The sequence below is a fragment of the Acanthochromis polyacanthus genome, chromosome 7 (assembly GCF_021347895.1).
Source record: "Acanthochromis polyacanthus isolate Apoly-LR-REF ecotype Palm Island chromosome 7, KAUST_Apoly_ChrSc, whole genome shotgun sequence".
NCBI classification, from domain to species: Eukaryota; Metazoa; Chordata; class Actinopteri; family Pomacentridae; genus Acanthochromis; species Acanthochromis polyacanthus.
Window position 1 is genome coordinate 40,471,108 of NC_067119.1, and position 17,473 is coordinate 40,488,580.

The 17,473-nt window shown below is 44.4% G+C and overlaps 1 pseudogene; it reads right to left on the minus strand.

The window, feature by feature from the left end:
- The window catches only part of LOC127534863 (RAF proto-oncogene serine/threonine-protein kinase-like), a 47,019-nt pseudogene extending 34,320 nt beyond the window's left edge, over positions 1–12,699 (minus strand).
- Positions 12,700–17,473: the final 4,774 nt, after the last annotated feature.

Consider the following 17,473-nt stretch of genomic DNA (forward strand, 5'->3'; position numbering starts at 1 on the left):
TCACCCCCACAACAGAACCCAGCTCCTTGCTTTACACTTTTACCGGTATAAATCACAGCACCCACAGATATGTTCCATCTGATCGAACTATTAAAGTGATTTATTATCACTTTCAACCAACAATAAAAAAAACACAAACATGGCTCAGTCTAACGTTGGGCTAACACTGCAGGAGTTTTCAAGGGATTTTTGAAAATTGCACTGCATCACACACGTAAGAAGAAATTTCACAGATATTCTTCCCTCTAATCTCAGACGTGCACACACTACGAGACTGGAAAATAATGGATGCATCACACACTGCAGGATATTATTTAAGATTATGGTGCCAGAGGAGCAGCACCTAGTAGATGTGAATGTAATGCAGGAGCTGTAACGCTAATCATACTTTGCAGCGAGAAAAAATAGCACTTTCGCCTTTCAGCAAGAAGATCCCGGTTCAAATCCCAGGGTGAGCCTGGGATCTTTCTGCATGGAGTTTGCATGTTCTCCCTGTGCATGCGTGGGTTTTCTCCGGGCACTCTGGCTTCCTCCCACAGTCCAAAAATATGCTGAGGTTAACTGATTACTCTAAATTGTCCGTGGATGTGAATATGAGTGTGATTGTTTGTCTGTATATGTAGCCCTGCAACAGACTGGTGACCTGTCCAGGTGTCCCCTGCCTTCGCCCGAGTCAGCTGGGATAGGCTCCAGCACCCCCACGACCCTAGTGAGGATAATGCGGTGTATAGAGAATGGATGGATGGATCTAAAAACTGCTGTTACAATTCCGATACTGAGACTCCCGTGCAGGCAACAAAGAGATGGCAACAGGAATTTAAACACATAGACAGAATATACAGATTACCGGCAATGTGGACTGAGAAGCAGAACCGCCAGAAAACTAGAGAGCTTCCTAAAGGATTGGCGAGGCACAGCAGAGATACCAGACTACGATCAACAAATAGTGAAAACTAGAAAACTCTCACTCCCACCTGCTCATGATCACGACTGGTAGCACCTGTCTGCAATGCCACACATCACGCTCACGCCCACCTGGAGAGAGAAAGGAAGGGACAGACTGGCACTATGTGATGTTAACTGTGGAGGGCCTAACAACTGCATTTTGTGTTTTCTTGGGTTATCTTTGCGTTATATTAAAATTGGATGATTTGAAACATTTACATGTGACAAATATGTACACAGAAGATTTCTGTAGGGGGGCAAATGCTTTGTCATGGCACTATACAGCACCTTTCTAGCTTAGTAGTGCTTTACAATGTTTCCCATTCACACACCAGTGGCGACAGAGCTGCCATGCAAGCTGTCATCATGAGAAACCTGAGGGTCAATGTTTTGTCCAAGGACACTTTAATATGTGGGATCAAACCACTGACCTCGCGATCAGCTGACAACCCGCTTTAAGTGTTTCCTAGTAGCTCCAACACTGACACTGACTCGTGGTCAAAGACTGTACCTCCTACATCATCATTTTCTTCACCATTATAGTGTTTTTTTCGCCCGCAAAATTGAATAACTACAAGACAAAACACATTCTTTCAGTAACTGTAGCATCTGATTGTGACGCATAAAAGACAAAAAAGCTGCTTCAAGGTCACTTGTATTCATGTTTCTGTTCACATGTGATGGTGATGAGTCAGAAAACAGAATGACTGCAGGGAATCAGATGTCAAACGTCACAGTTCACCAGAAGACTCCATGAGCAGGCTGGAATAACTGGAAAGCTGCAGTGAGTAATCCAATCTGGCAACGACCGAGGGAACCTGGAGCAGTTGAAGAACAAGCAGAAGAGCTTCAACGCCTTTATTTACTCTTTATTCACTCACTCATGTATTTTTAAAAATCAGCTGTTTTGTTCATTTTGGCCTTTAAGGTCACTGGAAATTGACTGTTTAAAAAATGTTATTGTGTCAACAGTTTTCTGTACCTCAGTTTTATTCATTTTCATGAGGTGATGTGAGCGTGGGTTAAATGCTGCTGGTGCCAACCTTTGCTCAGGACTTTATAGATGTGTATGCATAAATCATGTTGAGTAATCATTCCACTTGGCTATCACATATGATTCCCACGTTCCTGTGTGAGCCGTTGTTGGCGACCTGCCTGAATTGCTAATTGCTGTTTTTCACATCCTGATTGGCCAATACAGCTGTAGAGTTTCATCATATCATCACCTGATGGTTGTACGCCCCTGGTGGCACTTCAGTTGTGTTTTTGGGTTTTCATTTTGTTTTAAAAAGACAGTTTTTAAAAGATACAAATGATAATATGTGTGCACTAGACCCTAAAGATGCCTTAAAGCAGGGGTGTCAAACATACGGATGATTTTGCAAAGTATAGACATTCGTATAATTTTAAATTTTAAATTCTTTCTAAATCTTGACAAGTTGTTTGGATCATAAAGTAAAATACTGGATTGTTCAGTTCCAGATAGCTGTGACTTTTGCGGATACACTATTATCTGTAAGTTATACTGTGTAAATAATAAACTGAGGTATGATATTGTTGAAATGTAACTTATTTTCCACAAGAAATTTCAGGTTGTTCATATTTTTTTGTAATAACATAGTTGATTAAATGTGAACATTTTCAGAATGTACTTTTTTGCACTAAATCAAAGGAAAAAGTTGGTGTTGTGGTTATTTATAGGTTATTATGATCTGGTTTTACTGGTCCTGCATGCGGTCCCTGAACTAAAATTAGTTTACACACCCTGTTAAAGATTTACTAGTTTCCATTAAGTGAAGCCATTTTGCACATTTTAAGCAACAACCATCACACTGAAGAGCTCTCCAGTAGAAAAATAAAGATTATGAATTAAAGTTCAAATACTGAGGTCAAGACCCTAAAGTGTTATGTATTTATGGATTAAAATTCTTTAAAAATTATGTAAACCTACAGCAAGCCCGACACTATTCTTAATAATGAATGATATTTATTTCCTATTATACAAATATAAACTAGTGAATCTATCTTTAAATGTAAGTATTCTGTTTTATATTAGGGACAATTTATAATTTTTTTGCACTGCGTTACAGCATCATTTTTACTCCCTCTCTTAATTTGTCTAATTGCACAAGTTCTTTTTCAGCCACATTTATATACAATTTTTATTGCCTTGTTTACTTTCATGCCTTCTCTTAATACCTTTTATGTCTAATGTAAAACATTTTTATTGCCCTGTTATTGAAAGGCACATTACAAATAAACTTGTCACATCTCAACCCGGTCTCACGGGGATTCGTGAAACTGTCACGTAAGTTTTAGTTTCGGTTTCGTGCGCACCAACACGATTTCGTCATGTTTTTCGTGCCGCTCACCACGAAATGTTTTTCGCTGTGGTAATCACATCTGAAAGTGGTTTATACCGGCGGATTCATGACGATCTAAGCTGTCCATCGGCGTATACTGCTTGTGTGATCGCGTTTGCGGCCGCCGGCCGCCGGACATTCTTGAAATTCCTATGCAAATTGGTAAGTGTACCACCGGCTTATGGTTAGGTTATGGTTATGGTTATGGTTAGGGTTATGTTTAGGAACGATGTCATGCAAAATATAGCGTTGGATTCGCCACGGTTTTACATTAAAAATATAATATACACATTCTTTTGAAATACGTTCTGAGTGGCACGAAAAGTCCGCCGTTTAAAATACATTGGTGCGCATTTCGTGGTGAGCGGCACGAAAAACATGACGAAATCGTGTTGGTGCGCACGAAACCGAAACTAAAACTTACGTGACAGTTTCACGAATCCTCGTGAGATCGGGCTGCACATCTTGCCTTGTGATATTTGTGGCTGTTTAATTACAGTGTTTATGTGAATGTATGACTCCTGTGGGAATCAAAAGGTTCTTCTAAAATTATCTAGATCTCAGTGAAATTTTAAACGCAAATATAGCTCAACTAATTAACCGAATAACTGGGACCAAATGGACTAAATTGAAGTGTGAGCAGTCATAATAATAATTTTCCGGCCTCTCTGGTGTCTTCAGCCAATCTGGAGATTTTTCTAAGTCCTCATAGGTTTCGAGAGCGGAGCTACAGCTCCAGAAATCCACAAAAAAAATGTTTCTTCCATTTGTTTAAACAACATCCTCTTTAGAATTTCCATTACGTGTCAATACCAGAATTCATCAGGCATTGTGGATGTCAGTATAAATTTCAAATAACCCATGTACAAAGTACTAAAACATGAAATTAGAGCATAAATTTACTTAACCAAATCCAAAAAAACACTAGCAGAAAAGAATGTTTGAAAATATTTTTAAAAATACCAAATAAGTCTGGAGTACCTCCTAAAATGCCATTTTCTCTTGTCCCACCCCCCTGATGACCCATAGTAGGCCATCTGGGCTCCCAGACTACTACCTCATACTATCAGAACAAGACAAATTCTTTTTACTTTTTTCTTTCCTTTTTTTTTCATTAGTAAGTTTGTCCTCTGTATGAAAGCCCAGTCAAAGGTGTTTTTGGAAAGAACCAGACCAGCTGTTTTCACTCTTTTTGCTAAGATAAGCAGCTCCACAATAAAAGATGGCACTAACATCTAAGTCTCAGAAAGAAGTGAATACGTGGTATTTATTAGCTTCTCTTATGAAGATAGCCTCAGTGACAGCGACTACAGTTTTCAGACTTCCTCTCGGTGGACGAAATATCAATCTTTCACATAGATAGTGGTAGAGATATGATCTCCAACCCTAAAAAGGACAATTTGATATGCTAAATTTATACAAAAGAATGCGATTTTGAGTCAAGGATATGGAAAAAAACTTTTAGAACAAAAGTCATAAAAGCAACATTCTTGATAAAGCTGTCAGCAAAGTCAGACAGCGCAGTAGAATCTAAAAAAAATCATGAAAACACCGATTTGCATCATCTGTCCTGTTTCTCAGCTCATCTTTACTTTAAAAGAAGGTTCCATCACAAGAAGAGGCTGCTTAATTTGGATGAGTCCTAATAGGGCCACAGTGGGATCGCAATCACAATGTGACAGCATTCACTTGTTGTCATAGTTACAATGACACTGCCGCTATCTCGCAATGATACAGAAATCTTCCACAAATCTGTGGGTCCAGACTATAAGCCGCATTACTGTCGAAATCTAATGAGGCGGTCTTTTATGTCATTTCTGACCTTTCCTGAAAATTTCATCCAAATCCGTTAATCTATTTTTGAGCAATGTTGCGAACAGTCAGACAGACAGATTAACAGAAGGACAAATGTACACTGATCATCACATAACTCCGCCGGGCTCCTTGACGGAGAAGCATAGATAGGCATCATTTGCTGCCCTCAGCTGAAACTCAACATCACGAAAGAAAGCTGGAATAACAAAGGGATCAGGCAATTCTGTTAAATCACAACTAATTGGGGATCCAAAGCTGACAGTTTAGTCTGAAACCTCTTCAGAAGATGTGAACAAAACTTTGAGCGTGCCTCGTTCATTTGGTCGGTCCTTAATGTCTGCCAAATTGCAGAGCTGACTGTCAAAGTCTGTATCTTCAAACTGTAAAATAAAGTTTCCTCGGAGACCCAGTGTTGCACAGTTTTACATACAGCTCGTTAACTGATGCAGGAACATCCTCTAGGGTGACGTGCCTTATTTCTTCAGGTGAGAGGATAACTGCTGATGATTGTGCCAGCAACAGCTGAAACACAATGAACAAACGACAACAACACTATATTATCAGGAATAACTATTGAAAGGGAATCAAAAATAAGTTGTACAAAAATAAAAATGTACAAAACAGACATAAACAGCATATAATTCAATAATGAAATCGAGGCATTTACTGCAGAGCACCGCATCTATCCTGTTATAGCATTCAGAGAGGACGTGGGTATATACGTACAAAACAAAACTCCCCAATCAAACTTCACATTAAGGCAGCATGAACGTCTTTAGAGTGAGCAGAAGCTTCCCTTCCACAAGGTATACAGTAAGAGGTGTGCAGTCATTCAGATTGTCAGGATCAACAACTACAGTTACAGTTACAGTTACAGTTAAGAGTCAGAGCTCTGTTGAACCTTGTATTCCTTTAGCTTTAACCAGTAACGACTTCATGAGCTTCTTTACACATAAAATAGTTCTGATTAGAGATAAAATTAATCTGGCCCTTCCTACAAATGTCACAGATGCTTTTGAATTGGCTGTTAGACCTGATGAATATTTAGAATTCTTCACTCCTATATGTCTCTCTGAACTAATTTCAACAGTTTCTACATCCAAACCATCAACATGTCTTTTAGATCCTATCCCAACTAGACTCTTCAAGGAGATTTTACCTTTAATTAATTCTTCAATGTTAGATCTGATTAATCTCTCTCTAGTAACAGGCTATGTACCACAGGCTTTTAAGGTTGCTGTCATCAAACCTTTGCTTAAAAAGCCCACTTTAGATCCAGATGTGTTAGCTAACTATAGACCGATATCCAATCTACCATTTCTCTCTAAAATTCTGGAAAGAACAGTTGCAAATCAATTATGTGAACACTTACAAAGGAATAATTTGTTTGAAATGTTTCAGTCAGGCTTCAGAGTGCATCATAGCACAGAAACAGCTCTAGTGAAAGTTACTAATGACCTTCTCATAGCATCAGATAATGGACTAGTCTCTATACTTGTTTTGTTAGATCTTAGTGCAGCGTTTGACACAATCGACCACAACATTTTATTACAGCGTCTAGAACATTCAGTTGGCATTAAAGGGACAGCACTGGATTGGTTTAAATCCTACTTATCAGATAGGTTCCAGTTTGTGCATGTCAACAATAACTCTTCTGAGCATACTAAAGTTAATCATAGAGTTCCTCAGGGTTCTGTCTTAGGACCGATACTTTTCACATTATACATGCTTCCTTTAGGCAATATTATTAGGAAGCACTGTATTAACTTCCATTGTTATGCAGATGACACACAATTGTATTTATCTATGAAGCCAGATGAAACTGATCAGCTAGCTAGACTGCAAGATTGTCTTAAGGACATTAAAACCTGGATGACTTTTAACTTCCTACTGCTAAATTCAGACAAAACTGAAGTCATTGTATTTGGCCCCAAACATCTTAGAAACTCGCTTTCAAAGCAAATAGTTACTCTGGATGGCATCACATTGGCCTCCAGTACTACTGTGAGGAATCTTGGAGTTATTTTTGACCAGGACATGTCCTTTAACTCACACATAAAGCAAGTCTGTAGGACTTCCTTTTTTCACCTGCGTAATATTGTAAAAATCAGGAACATTCTGTCTCAGAGTGATGCAGAAAAATTAGTTCATGCTTTTGTTACTTCCAGGCTTGACTATTGCAATTCCTTATTATCGGGTTGTCCAAATAGCTCTCTCAAACATCTACAGTTGATCCAAAACGCTGCTGCGAGAGTACTGATAGGAGTTAGCAAAAGAGATCATATTTCCCCTATACTTGCTTCTCTTCACTGGCTTCCTGTTAAATCCAGAATAGAATTTAAAATCCTTCTTCTGACATATAAAGCTCTTAGTAACCAATCTCCATCATATCTTAAAGATCTGTTTGTACCATATTATCCTAGTAGAACTCTTCGCTCTCAAGCTGCAGGCTTACTTGTTGTTTCTAGAATTTCTAAAAGTAGAATGGGAGGCAAAGCCTTCAGTTATCAGGCGCCTCTCCTGTGGAACCTGCTCCCAGTTTGGGTTCGGGAGGCAGACACCCTCTCTATTTTTAAGACCAGGCTTAAAACGTTCCTTTTTGACAAATCTTATAGTTGGGGCTGACTGGGTGACCCACAGGGGTTCGGCTTGTGTCTTCATTTGCACAGCTGACTCCCTCTTGGACGTCCCTTCGTTCTGCCTCTAGTCATGCTGCTATAGGCCTATAGGCTGCTGGGGGACTTTTCTTGACGCACTGAGCCCTTCTCTATCTATCTTTACATTTAATATGTATACCGTTATTGCAGTACATTCACTCTGTTTCCCCCTGTGCTATTTCTCCGAGTGTCCCTGGTCCCAGAGCTGGATGCTTCAGATCTGCAGTTGATGTTCCACCAACTGGTCTAGTCTCCACCATGTCCACTGTGGGATGCTGCTGCTGACCTTCCTCCAGCCCTCTGCTTCCAACTCCCTTTTTCCACCAGTCAACTCTGCATTGCCTTCACTATACTGTTATGCTAACTTACATACTGTTTGAATTTTACTGCTAGCTATATATGGAGTATGTTTAATGTCAGAGCTGTACATCATAAGAGTAAATTATGAGTCAGTTTTCAATGTTAGCTTATACTTTGTCTGTGTCACATATCCTGTCATACACACGTGGACAAAATTGTTGTTACCCCTCAGTTAAAGAAGGAAAAACCCACAATTCTCACTGAAATCACTTGAAACTCACAAAAGTAACAATAAATAAAAATTTATTGAAAATTAAATAATCAAAAACAGCCATTACTTTTGAATTGTTGATTAACATAATTATTTAAAAAAACAAACTAATGAAACAGGCCTGGACAAAAATGATGGTACCTCTATAAAAGATTGAAAACTATTTGACCAGAGTGACATGATTAACTCAGGTGTGTCATTTAATTGACATCACAGGTGTTTCCAAACTCATAATCAGTCAGTCTGCCTATTTAAAGGGAGACAAGTAGTCACCCTGCTGTTTGGTGAAAAGGTGTGTACCACACTGAACATGGACAACAGAAAGCGAAGGAGAGAATTGTCCCAGGACATCTGAAAAAAAATTATAGACAAACATCTTAAAGGTAAAGGCTATAAGACCATCTCTAAACAGCTTGAAGTTCCTGTGACAACAGTGGCTCATATTATTCAGAAGTTCAAGACCCACGGGACAGTAGCCAACCTCCCTGGACGTGGCCGCAAGAGGAAAACTGATGACAAATTGAAGAGACGGATCGTTGGAATTGTATCCAAAGAGCCCAGAGCAACCTCCAAAGAAATTAAAGGTGAACTCCAAGGCCAAGGTACGTCAGTGTCAGATGGCACCATTCGTCGTTGTTTGAGCCAAAGTGGACTTCATGGGAGACGACCAAGGAGGACACCACTGCTGAAAAAAACTCATAAAAAAGCCAGACTGGAATTTGCAAAAATGCATGTTGACAAGCCACAAAGCTTCTGGGAGAATGTCCTTTGGACAGATGAGACCAAACTGGAGCTTTTTGGTAAGGCACATCAACTCTATGTTCATAGACTCAAAAAGCAAGCATACGAAGAAAAGAACACTGTCCCTACGGTGAAACATGGAGGAGGCTCAGTAATGTTTTGGGGCTGCTTTGCTGCATCTGGCACAGGGTGTGTTGAAAGTGTGCAAGGTACGATGAAATCCGAAGACTATCAAGGCATTCTGGAGAGAAATGTGCTGCCTAGTGTCAGAAAGCTTGGTCTCAGTCGCAGGTCATGGGTCTTCCAACAGGACAACGATCCAAAACACACAGCCAAAAACACCCAAGAATGGCTGAGAGAAAAGCGTTGGACTATTCTAAAGTGGCCTTCTATGAGCCCAGATCTGAATCCCATTGAACATATGTGGAAGGAGCTGAAACATGCCATTTGGAAAAGACACCCATCAAACCTGAGACAACTGGAGCTGTTTGCTCATGAGGAGTGGGCCAAAATACCTGTTGACAGCTGCAGAACGCTCATTGACAAATACAGAAATCGTTTAATTGCAGTGATTGCCTCAAAAGGTTGTGCAACAAAATATTAAGTTATGGGTACCATCATTTTTGTCCAGCCCTATTTCATTAGTTTGTTTTTTTAAATAATTATGTTAATCAACAATTCAAAAGTGATGGCTGATTTTGATTATTTAATTTTCAATAAATTTGTATTTAGTGTTACTTTTGTGAGTTTCAAGTGATTCAGTGAGAATTGTGGGTTTTTCCTTCTTTAACTGAGGGGTACCAACAATTTTGTCCACGTGTGTACATGTATCCAAATGTGTGTTGTGTTTTCCTTGCTTTCCCACCCCTCCCTCTTCTCCCATCCCTCCCCCTTGCCCTCCTCTGTCCTTCTCAACCCGCCCGGCCAACAGGCAGATGGGTCCCCCTATATAGAGTCGGGTTCTGCTCGAGGTTTCTTCCCTGTTAAAAGGGTGTTTTTCCTTGCCACTGTCGCCTTTGGGCTTGCTCTGGGGGTCAGGCATATGGGTTCTGTAAAGCGTCTTGAGACGATTTGACTGTAATTGACGCTATATAAATAAAATTGAATTGAATTGAATTGAGTTACTACAGCGAAGCTGCTTTGACAAGCTGGAAACATCTGAGATAAAAGTGAGCCTTTTTAAAAGACTTTACAGACTTTTTTCAAACCATCAACACAAGAGGAATCAGTTGTCTTGAGCACATTAACAGCTGGTTTTTAATCATCTCTCTGTTTCCAAGAGGATGTTCAGCAGTAGAATCACATGAAGGTGACGCCTCAGTATCATTAACAGAATCCTCCCCTGTCACTTTGATTTATTTAGTTAATTAATTATTTTTATTATTGTTATTGTTTCGGTCTTGAACAGGTGCTCAATGCATTATACTGTATATAATTACTCTGCCAAGGAGGCAGATCCTCGGTGGAGTTATGTGACGATCAGCGTACTTTTGTACGATTTCTGTATCATTGTGAGATAGCAGCATGGCGTCTCTGTAACTATGACAACAAGTGAACATTACATCAGCTGCCTGCTGACGATCACATAATTGCAATCATCAGATGATGGAGATGTTATTAAAGCTCCAGCTGTAGTGCTGCAGCATCTCTTAACATTGTTTTTCCTCTCTTTATAGCTCCCAACAAGAAAATGTATATGTCTTCTCTCTTTACAGCTCCTCCACATCGATCAACAAGATGCAACACTGATTTCTTTCAGCTCTCAATGCATAAAAATATGCGAGGGTGCATTACTCTCCATGCAACATGTACAAATGTAAATTCATCATGTCATATCTGTACATGTATTTATGTATAATATCCAGTGGCGACTGGTAAAAAAAATATTCTAGGTGAGGCTGTGCCATATCAAGTCAGTTTCAGTAACCATCCCGATACAACTGAACAGAAACGGCAGGATATCAGTGCTCTGTGAAATAATAATTATTTAATGACAATATTAATAACTTGGGGCATTTTTGCACAAAACATGAACAACATATTGCGTAACCACAATTTTGGCAATAAATTATATATACAGCTGAGCACATGAAACAGTGCATTAGGGTTGAATTGACGACTCAAGTATTATGTTAAGTGTTAAGTATATTAAGAAATTAATACTAGAACAGAAAAACACTGTACAGTAATTTATGATAAAGCTAAATGTTACTAACTGATCAGAACTGCAACAACTAAGTGATTTTTCAATTAGCAGACAAAGAAAAATACAATCTGCAACAATTTTGATGATTTCAGCATTTCAGTGAACAAGCCAGAAAATGATGAGCAGATTACATAAGCAAACACATAATATTTAGACAAAATATAAAAAAATTACTCAGTGCAATACATTGCTGGATGATGTGTTGTGCTAAAGTCAACTTTATACAAAGAAAAATCTGGTCAAGGGAATAAATGTGTGTGTGTACAGACAGACAGTACTCTTCTGTTGAAGATTACTTTGTATGAATATGAAACAGGCCTGGACAAAAATGATGGTACCCTTAATTTTGTTGCACAACCTTTGAAACCAGTCACTGCAGTCTGGTGATTTCTGTAACTCTCAGTGAGACTTCTGCACGTGTCGACTCCTGGTGAGCAAACTGCTCCAGCTGTCTCAGGTGCAGTGTTGGGCAGTAACGTCACTACAAATAGCGTTGTTAGTAGTTTAACTACATTTTTCTGTAACGACGTGATAGCTTCGTTGTTTACAAAATCAAAAAACGTTTCAACAGCTTAGCTGATCTTTTGGTCATGTAGTGCGGTAGCGAACGCAAAAAGCTACATTTGAGGTGGGTGTACATAATTCACCCATGGAACGTTGGGGGTTGTTGTTGTGGTTCCGCTCGGACTGCTAGTGTTGTTGCACTTCCTGTTATCAGTGCTTTCACGTGTACCGGCTGTTATTATTCACTCTTTAATGTCAGTAAAGAGGTTAGCTCCTGTGTTCGACACTCCGCCTCCGACTCCTTTTCTCCGGCGCTACATTGGTGACCCCGACGTCAGTCCCGCTGAAGAATCAGAGACTGAGCGAGACTTTGAACAGAGCAGCATGGCAAATACCGCCATTCTGAAGCTACCGGAGTTTTGGGAGACATCCGCGGCTACGTGGTTCGCGCAAGCAGAGGCTCAGTTCGCCCTCCGTGGTATTACGGACGACGCCACGCATTATTACCACGTTGTGTCAGCACTCAGGAGCTCCACTGCAGCCAGGGCGGTGAGTTTCATCACAGCTCCCCCCGCCCAGGATAAATATGCAGGGCTCAAAGCTTACCTCCTGAAAATTTTTGAACTGTCACGATCAGAACGAGCCCGACGTCTCCTCGCTATCCAGGGCCTGGGGGACAGGAAACCTTCTGAGCACATGGAAATGATGCTTAACCTGCTGGGTGCGGAGGAACCGAATTTCCTCTTCATAGAACTGTTTCTGAGACACATGCCGCCGCACGTCCAGACGGCACTCGCTAACACATCTATCACTGAGCCCCGCGCCCTGGCAGAGGAGGCGGACCGATTCTTCCTGGTGACCCAGCGGTTCGCCCCTGAGGTGCTGGCCCCGACGCATGGCTACACGCCTCCGAGCACCAGCGTGCCCCCCGGCAAAAGTCGCACTTCCACCGACAGCCGTACCAGCGCAGGTTTGTGCTACTTCCACGCACGTTTCGGCTCCAAGGCTAAGAGGTGCCGTTCTCCTTGCAACTACGGTGTGGGGGGAAATGCCAAGACCTGCACTCAGTCGTGGCCATGAGTGCAGGTCTGACGAACCGGCTGCTTTTCATCAAAGACACTCTCTCTGGGCACAAATTCCTCTGTGACACCGGCGCCCAGAGGAGCGTGATACCAGCTTTGGCGGACGACGTGACCGGCGGAGCGCACGGCCCTGCCAACGACACCCCCATCCGGACCTATGGCATGAGGACTGTGGACTTATGTTATAACAGTCAGCGTGCTTTGCATGGGACTTCGTTACGGCTGACGTCTCCTTTCCCCTCCTCAGCGCTAATTTTTTGTGCGCCCACGGGTTGCTCGTTGATGTCAAGAACGGGCGTCTGGTGGAAGCGCTGACCTTCTCCTCTCTTGAGTGTGTCTATGACGAGGGGACGTACGATGGTCTCTCTGGTTCGCTCTCCGAAGGGGACAGGTACCAACGGCTGCTTGGTGAATTCCCCGGCCTGACTCGGCCCACCTTTTACGCCACCGCGACTAGACACAGGGTTGAACACCACATCGATACCAAGGGGCCCCCCATCCACGCTAGGGCCCGGCGGCTCAACCCGGAGAGGCTGGCGGCGGCCAAGTTGGAGTTCGCCAACATGGAGCGCCTTGGTATCATTCGTCGTTCGGACAGCCCGTGGGCCTCGCCGCCCCACATGGTCCCGAGGTCGGATGGTGGCTGGCGACTGTGCGGTGACTACCGCCGTCTCAACGACGCCACCACGCCCGACCGATACCCGGTCCCCCACATTCAGGACTTCTCTGGGCACCTGGTGGGGAAGTCCCTGTTCTCCAAGGTGGACCTGGTACGGGGGTATCACCAAGTTCCCATTCGCCCTGCGGACATTCCGAAGACGGCGGTGGTGACACCTTTTGGACTGTTCGAGTTCCTGAGGATGCCTTTCGGAGTTAAAAATGCAGCCCAGGCTTTCCAGCGGCTGATGGATTCTGTCCTGAGGAACATGCCTTTCATTTTCGTTAACCTGGACGATATCCACGTCGCCAGCTCCTCGGAGGAGGAGCACATGGTACATCTCCGGGACCTCTTCACGAGGCTTGACCAGCACGGCCTCATCATTAACCCGGCGAAGTGTGTTTTCGGGGTGCCGTCCATCCAGTTCCTTGGACATCTCATCAACAAGGATGACGCCGCCCCCCTTCCGTCAAAAGTGGAGGCCATGTCAGCTTTTCCCCGCCCACGTTCGGCCTGGGGGCTCCGAGAATTTCTCAGGATGGTCACATTCTATCACTGGTTCATCCGCCAGGCAGCGCATGTCATGTGCCCGCTGTACGAGGCCCTCAGGCACAAGAGCCCGAACCAGGATGTCGACTGGACGGCTGAGAGGACAAAGGCGTTTGAAGATACGAAGACCGCACTGTGCCAGGCCGCCATGTTGGTCCACCCGTCTCCCGGCGCCCCGGTCGCCCTCACGACCGATGCGTCTGACTATGCCGTTGGCGCCATGTTGGAGCAGTGGGTCGGGGGTGCCTGGCAGCCGCTCGCCTTTCTCAGTCGCCAGCTGGTCCCGAGAGAGCATAAATACAGCGTGTTCGACAGGGAGCTGCTCGGCGTCTGGCTGGCGGTCCGCCACTTCTGTTTCCTTCTGGAGGGCCGTGAGTTTACGGTTTTCGTTGACCACAAGCCCCTCACATTCTCCATGTCCAAGGTGGCCGAGCCGTGGTCCGCCCGCCAGCAGCGCCAGCTGTCGTTCATTTATGAGTACACCACGGACATCTGTCACATCTCCGGCAAGTCCAATGTGGACTGCCTCTCCAGGGCGATCGTCAGCGCGGTCCATGTGGGGCTCGACTACGCCCGTGTGGGGGCAGAGCAGGCCTCGGACCACGAAGTTCTTAGCCTCAGAGCTTCGGACATGGGACTGCGCCTGGAGGAAGTCGCGGTCGGCGACTCGAGTGTCCGGCTGTGGCGTGACCTTTCTACTGGCCAGCCTAGGCCGCTGGTCCCCGTTGGCTGGCGACGGGCTGTTTTCGAGGTGGTGCATGGCCTCTCCCACCCCGGCAGGAAGGCGTCGGTGAGGTTGGTGGCTCAGAAGTTCATCTGGAGGGGGCTGAAGAAGGACGTGTGGGCTTGGGTCGATTCATGTGTGGCCTGTCAATGTGCAAAGGTGCACCGCCACACCAAGGCCCCGTTAGAACGGTTCACTGTCCCCGAGAGGAGGTTCGACCACGTTGACGTCGACCTGGTGAGCCCCCTGCCCCCTTCCCATGGTTTCACCTACCTCCTCACCATGGTGGACAGAACGACCCGTTGGCCTGAAGCCGTGCCCCTCGCCTCGACTTCGTCCACTGACGTGGCCCGGGCGTTCGTCGGGGCGTGGGTCGCATGCTTCGGAACCCCTTCCGACCTCTCCTCAGACCGGGGCACGCAGTTTGCCTCGGAGATCTGAAACGCGGTCGCCGACGGTCCGGGGGTCAAGCTGCACCGCACTACTACCTATCATCCCCAGGCTAACAGGCTGTGCGAGCGGTTCCATTGCTCAATGAAGGCTGCCCTGCGCGCCAGTTTGACGGACGGCAACTGGGTGGACAAGCTCCCCTGGGTCATGCTCGGTCTCAGGACCGCCCCCAAGGAGGACCTGCAGGCCTCGTCGGCCGAGCTCGTCTATGGCCAGGTGCTGCATGTCCCGGGGGACTTCATTCCGGAAGCCACGGCCCCTTGGTCTGCTGCCAGGCAGCGGTCCTCCCTGCTGGAGGCCGCGGGTGCTTTCCCACCGGTCCCACGTCGCAGCACGGCACTCCTGTCTCCCAGGTGCCGGCCGGCCTGCGCTCGGCGGGTTTTGTGGATAAGAACCTGGTTGTGGACATTGGTGGTAGGCCGAAGACTGTTTCCATCGACAGGGTTAAGCCTGCCCACATGGACGTTTCCGGGCCATTGGAGTTGGCTCAGGCCCAGCACAGGGGTCGCCCCCTTCTGCCCCGCCCCGCCCCTGGTCCCCGCTTCCCCTTTGAGGCCATTGCCTCCCGGCCCAGTGGACTGTCCTGTTGCGCCCGCCACCCCCCTTTACCCTCCACCTCTACCATCTGTACCCGACGGGGTCGGACTGTCGTCCCTCCCTGGCGTGTGGACTTTGACTATGGGTGAATTCTGGGGAGGCTTGTGTGGTGGGTTTACATAATTCACCCACGGAACGTTGGGGGTTGTTGTTGCGGTTCCGCTCGGACTGCTGGTGTTGTTGCACTTCCTGTTATCAGTGCTTTCACGTGTACCGAGTGTTATTATTCACTCTTTAATGTCAGTAAAGAGGTTAGCTCCTGTGTTCGACACTCCGCCTCCGACTACTTTTCTCCGGCGCTACACATTAAACATTTTAAAATGATTAATGTTGAACTGCTTGAAGTGGAGCTTTCTTCTCTGCTGCAGTCTCATCTCACACTTTTAAGGATCAGACAGTGACATCATCTCTAAACGCCGACATGTCTGTCATTCAACAATCCCATCCTGCGACTTCACTGGATCCACACACAGACAGGCGCTCGCTTCAGTTCACTGAGAGATGGCAGAGAAGGATGGAGAAGACGAGGAGCAACCGAAGGAGTCAGAGTCACCATGGCCTCTACCTAAATAGTTATGAGTTTTTGTGAAAAAACGGAGAAAAGTTATGTTTTCAGATGCCTACTGTGCCAGCCCAAGACGAAGTTTCTGTCAACTTCAAAGACGTCAAATACAAATCTGAGAACCCATATACAGGTGTCTACCGAATATGTAAAACCAGGAGCAATTAGCTAACCACCCCATGTCAACCGCAGTATAAGATGCACACACAAACAAGCTACTTTTCAACATCTAAAATTTGCGTGGCAGTAAATTAATTAAATTAAGCGTAAGGTTGTGGTGGCAGTGTGTGAATGTGTATAAATTGGGGGATTAAATAATTAAACTGATACATATAGGAGGGAAGAGGTATGGGAGAAAACAAGGTAACAGTAAAACCAAAATCTGTCTTCTTCAGTATTACTGTTAACACTAATGAGCAAATGGCTGAAAAAAATAACAGAAAGGGTAACAAAAGTTATGGTTTAATAATAAACAAGTCAGCATTTTCTTGTCTCCGTTTGACTGACTTCAATAGTCCTTGAAATTTTTTGGTAATTAAGTCGGTTCAGTGTGGAGAAAAAAAAGTAACTTGAATGCATTAAGCTACTTTGGCCATATTGCTTTAGCTTAGCTTGCTACATTTCTGTGGGTCATAGCTTCAGTGTAGTAAAGCTTGATTTAACACGGAGTAGTAGGTAGCTTAGCTCATTATAGTTCCCAAATAGCTTGCCCAACACTGCTCAGGTGTGAAGGCTGTCCTTCTCCAGACTGCATGTTTTAGCTCCTTCCACAGATGTTCAGTTTACACTTCATCTCTTCATCTAGCTGCGTCGCGATGTTAACCTTGCCTAGCAACATTAATGTGTTCTCCATATGTGCCCTCCTACTCTTGTGTTTCTTTATTTTCTCGGATAAATGCTTCATATCTCTTACTCCTGAAACAGTCCATGCCGTGTCTGTCCCAGCCGTTTTATAGAGCAAACATGGGAAGCAATATAAAGCATTTGCATGACTGCATCCAGCGAGCCAAGCCTTCCTCTTGTACCAATTACGAGTGAAGCCTCTTGTA